The 5,710-nt window shown below is 43.6% G+C and overlaps 1 non-coding gene across 1 annotated transcript; it reads left to right on the forward strand.

Annotated features, from left to right (window-relative positions):
• Nucleotides 1-5,299: 5,299 nt before the first annotated feature.
• Nucleotides 5,300-5,406, forward strand: LOC141597904 (small nucleolar RNA R71). Its single transcript, XR_012523115.1, has one exon. It is a non-coding gene; the product is annotated as a small nucleolar RNA R71 (small nucleolar RNA).
• Nucleotides 5,407-5,710: the final 304 nt, after the last annotated feature.

The following is a 5,710-nucleotide window of genomic DNA, read 5'->3' on the forward strand; positions in this document are numbered from 1 at the left end:
TATTTTTTGTTGTGTTCGTCCAATTTGCTCAACTTTTCTTCAACTCGGGATTCGAGCTTTTTCATTGCCCCCGGGATTCTTGTTTTCCACAATTACTCCGACGCATGATGTCGGGATTTCGGGTCAACGAAAATAATACTTGTGTTCTTCAAAAGTGACCTCCGTCACCAATCCAAATAGACAAAATACGACTCCAAATCTCTCACTACTAGTCTAGAATGCAAGTTATTTACAAAGATGCATGGGTTGCCTCCCATGAAGCGCCCTTGTTTTATGTCGTAGGCTCGACGGAGTCAACAAGCCAACAATTTTCACGATGAGGAAGGAAAAATCTCAATTTACTAGAAAGGTTTCAAGGGTCTTCATTTCCTTTTGGACGGGATTGCCAACATGATAGTGCTTTAATCTTTGACCGTTTACTTTAAAAGTTCGGTCTCCTTGGCTTATTTTTACCGCCCCGTGAGGGAAAGATCGGACCACGGTGAAGGGTCCGGTCCACTTCGACCTCAATTTTCCGGAAAAGAACTTCAAACGGGTATCATATAGAAGAACCAACTCACCCTCCTTGAACTCTCTTCTAATTATGCACTTGTCATGGAATCTTTTCGTCCTTTCCTTGTACAACTTAGCATTCTCATAGGCTTCTAGCCTAAATTCTTCCAATTCATTCAAATCAAGAAGTCTTTTCTCACCGGCCGTTTTCAAGTCATAGTTGAGATGCTTGATAGCCCAATATGCCTTGTGTTCAAGTTCCACCGGCAAATGACATGCCTTGCCATACACCAATCGGAATGGTGAGGTACCGATCGGTGTTTTGAAGGCCGTCCGGTAAGCCCACAAAGCATCATCAATCTTTAAGGACCAATCCTTTCTTGACTTGTTCACGGTTCTCTCAAGTATAGTCTTCAACTCTCGGTTGGAAATCTCGGCTTGCCCATTAGCTTGAGGATGGTAGGCAAGACTCTTCCTTTGTTGCACACCATACTTTTTCAACAAAGCTTCCAATGCTCTTTCTCCGAAATGTGTACCACGATCGCTAATGAGGACTCTCGGGACCCCAAACCTCGGAAAAATGATCTTTTGAAGTAGCTTGATCACTTCCTTAGCATCACAAGTCTTGGTCGGGATCGCCTCAACCCATTTGCTTACATAGTCGACCGCCACAAGTATGTACTCATTTCCGAATGATGATGGGAAAGGACCTTGATAGTCTATTCCCCACACATCAAAAAGCTCAACCTCAAGCATGAAATTCATCGGCATTTCATGTTTCCTTGTGATATTTCCACTCCTTTGACATTTGTCACATCCCTTAACATAAAAGGCAACGTCACGGAATAGAGAGGGCCAAAAGAAACCGCATTGAAGTACTTTAGCGGCCGTTTTCTTTGAACTTGCATGGCCACCACAAGGTAAGTCATGGCAATGGCTCATTATGGAGGTAGCTTCCTCTCTTGGAACACACCTTCTTATCATACCATCGGCGCAAGACTTATACAAACATGGGTCATCCCAATAATAGTGCTTCACATCATGAAAGAACTTCTTCTTTTTGTGATAGTCATAATCATGTGGTATTATCCCGGAGACCAAATAATTGACAATATCCGCATACCACGGTGCTTCACCCAAACATAGGGACAACAAGTGGTCATCGGGCAAATAATCATTGATAGGGAGCCCATTGTCAACATTGAGGTTGATTAGCCGGGATAAATGATCGGCCACCACATTTTCAACTCCTTTCTTGTCCCTAATCTCCATGTCAAACTCTTGGAGAAGAAGTATCCACCTAATCAATCGGGGCTTGGACTCCTTCTTGATGAGCAAGTGTCTCAAGGCAACGTGATCGGTGAACACTATAACCTTAGCTCCCACCAAATAGGTCCGGAACTTCTCCATAGCAAATACCACGGCCAAGAGCTCCTTTTCCGTTGTTGAGTAATTTGTTTGAGCATCATCAAGAGTTTTGCTTGCATAGTGAATTGCATGCACCTTTCCATCCTTCCTTTGGCCTAAAACCGCGCCCAAGGCATGATCGCTCGCATCACACATCAACTCAAACGGCAAGCTCCAATCCGGGGGTTGTATAATAGGAGCACTTGTCAAAGCTTCCTTTAACCTATTGAAAGCATCAAGACAACGGTTAGAGAACACAAAAGGAGTATCTTTGGCTAACAACTCGGTCAAGGGTCTCGCAATCTTAGAGAAGTCATTGATGAAGCGGTGGTAAAAGCCCGCATGTCCAAGGAAACTTCTCACCCCCTTCACATTGGTGGGGGGTGGGAGACTAGCAATGACTTCAATTTTAGCCTTATCAACTTCTATCCCACGATTGGACACTATGTGTCCCAACACAACACCTTCTTGTACCATGAAATGGCACTTCTCCCAATTAAGCACAAGGTTAGACTCTTGACACTTGCTCAAAACTTTCTCCAAATTCATTAAACAACTTTCAAAACTTTTCCCAACAACCGAGAAATCATCCATGAAAACTTCCATTTCTTGTTCAATGAAATCGGAGAAAATTGACATCATAGCTCTTTGAAAGGTAGATGGAGCATTACATAGTCCGAATGGCATCCTCCTATATGCATAGGTGCCAAAGGGACAAGTAAAGGTGGTCTTTTCTTGGTCGCTTGGATGGATGGGGATTTGGAAAAATCCCGAATAGCCATCCAAGAAGCAAAAATAGTTGTGTTGAGCTAATCTTTCTAGCATTTGATCCATGAACGGTAAAGGAAAGTGATCCTTCCGGGTGGATTTGTTCAACTTCCTATAGTCCACGCACATTCTCCACCCGGTTACCGTCCTTGTAGGAATCAATTCATTCTTGTCATTTCGCACTACCGTCATGCCTCCTTTTTTGGGAACTACATGAACCGGGCTTACCCACCTACTATCCGAAATAGGATAGATAATTCCCGCGTCAAGTAGCTTAAGGACTTCTTTCCTTACAACCTCTTTCATGATGGGATTAAGCCTTCTTTGTGGCTCAATTGAGGATGCATCCTCATTTTCAAGAAGAATTTTATGAGTACACAAAGAGGGACTAATCCCCTTGAGGTCACCAATAGTGTACCCAAGGACACCCTTGAACCTTTTGAGCAAAGAAATGAGTTTTGAGGTTTGGGTGTCATCAAGTGCACTATTGATGATGACGGGAAAAGTGGAATTATCTCCTAGAAATTCATACTTCAAAGAAGAAGGAAGTGGTTTAAGTTCAACCGTAGGAGGAGGCGTGGAACTCTCCTCCTTCTTACCGACTTCCAACACTTCAAATTTTGGAGCTTGTTCATGAATAGGAGCCGAATCCAACATCCATACATATGCAAGAGTCTCAATATCTTTGTCATCGACCTCATACCCACTAACAAGGCAAGTTTCCAAAGGATCTATGGAGGAAGCTTTCGGGTCATGCTCCTCCATGGGATTCTCAAGAATGTCAACAATGCAACAAGTGTCACCGAGAGACGGAGCTTCCATGGACTTGTGGAGTTCGAATTCCACCCTATCCTCACCTACTTGCAAAGATAGTTTCCCACTCTTAACGTCGATCATAGCTCCCCCGGTGGCAAGACAAGGTCGCCCCAAAATAATTGGCACATTGTAATCCTCGGGCATGTCCATAACAAAGAAATCACAAGGTATGATAAGCTTCCCAACTACCAAGGGTACATCTTCAATCACACCAATGGGAAATTTGACCGACCTATCGGCAAGTTGAAGTGAAACTCTAGTTGGCTTCAAATCTCCCAAATCAAGCCTCTTGAATATTGAAAGTGGCATGAGGCTCACACTAGCCCCCAAATCACACAAAGCTCTCTTAATAGCCACCCCTTGGATAGAACAAGGGATAGAGAAGCTCCCCGGATCTTCTAGCTTGTTAGGAAGCTTGTTGGTGTGAGTGAGTATAGCACTACATTCCTTAGAGAGGTTGATGGTTTGCACCTCTCCATTCTTCTTCTTCAAAGTGACAAGTTCCTTAAGAAACTTGCCATAAGATGGAATTTCGGTAATCATGTCAAGGAAAGGAATCGTGACATTCATTCCCTTCAAGATCTCCACAAACTTCTCATACTTCTTTTCAATTCTAGGCTTTGCAAGCCTTTGTGGAAAGGGTACCGGTGCTACATACTCCCTTGGTGGTGGAGTACATTCTTTGGCCTTAGTTGCAATAGGCACATCTTGCTTTGGAGGGTCAACCATCTCCACCTCCTTAGACTTCTCCACCATAATCTCATCTTCTTGCACAACTTCAACCGGGTGCTCTTTCACTACTTCACTTGACACCCTTTTCCTCTTCCACTTAGGAGATTTCTCAACCTCCTCCAATTGCTTACCACTCCTCAAAAACACCGCATTCATCTCCCTTGGGTTAACCGTATTCCCCGGAAACTTCCCCGGATTTTGAGCCAATTGACTCAATTGTTGAGAAATTTGGGCCACATGAGTTTCCGTAGCCTTTTGTGATGCCCGTATTTCATCATTCACCCGGTTTTGTGAGGCAATGTGGTTATCAAGCTTTGAGTCGGATTTTTGATTTGCAATGACCAATTGTTCAAAAGCTTGTTCCCAAGATGGTTTTTGAGGGGTTTGGAAGTTTTGGTTTTGTGGTTGGAAATTTTGGGTTTGTTGTTGATTGAAATTTTGCCCCTTGAAACCCCCAAATGGTTGTTGGTTTTGGGTGATTAATTGTTTCCCTTGGAAACCGGGTGGAATTTGTCTTTGGAATTGAGAGTTTTGATTGAAACTTGGTTGTTGTTGAGGTTGGGAAGTGGTGGGATTTTGAATGTTTTGTGAAGCATAAGACAAGAAAGGGTGAGTTCTTTTTCCATTGACAAATTGGTTGTTGTTATTATTGTTGAACCCTTGTCTTGCACTTGTGGACTCCCAAATTCCATTTACTTGCTCATAGCATTCCTCACCTAGGGGTGCAATCAAGGGACACCCAATGGGAGTGTGCCCTTGTTCACCACACAACTCGCACGACAAGACTTGCCGCATATCGGAGCCCTTAGGTTTTGAATTTAGCAAAGCAACTTGTTGGGTGAGTTCATCTAGCATACCCTTAACTTCCACATTCAAAACCGAATTAGAATCCTTGCTCTTGCCTTTCCTCATTTGCCTATCACTTCCCCATTCCATAGTTCTTGAGGCCATCTCCTCAATTAGTTCCTTCGCCGCTTTATGCCCCAAAATGTCTAAGGCACCTTTCCCCGATCCCGCATCCAATGAAAGCCTTAGGTCTTGAGTCAACCCTTTGTAAAAATTGTTCACTAGCTCGGCCTCGGAGATGCCATGGTGAGGGCACAACCGTTGGAGCTTCTTATACCGTTCCCATGCCTCATATAAGGTCTCATCGTCTTCTTGAGTAAAGCTTTGTAGTTCACTCTTCACTTTCGCCGTTCTTGAGGGTGGGAAATACTTGTTCAAAAATGCCGATGCCAACTCATCCCATGTCTTGAAGGAATCCGGGTCACAATTCTTCAACCAATCCTTGGCCGAACCCCTAAGAGTACGGGGGAACAACCTAAGGCGAACCGCGTCATCGGAAACCCCATTTGATTTGTACATATCACAATTTTCAAGGAAATCATTTAGATGATCATTTGGGTTCTCCAAGGGACCTCCTCCAAATTGGTTGTCTTGAACAAGGTTGAGCAAGGCATTTTTAATCTCAAAGTTATTAGCTTGAATTCGTGGC

Source organism: Silene latifolia, chromosome 8, assembly GCF_048544455.1.
Source record: "Silene latifolia isolate original U9 population chromosome 8, ASM4854445v1, whole genome shotgun sequence".
Lineage (NCBI taxonomy): Eukaryota > Viridiplantae > Streptophyta > Magnoliopsida > Caryophyllales > Caryophyllaceae > Silene > Silene latifolia.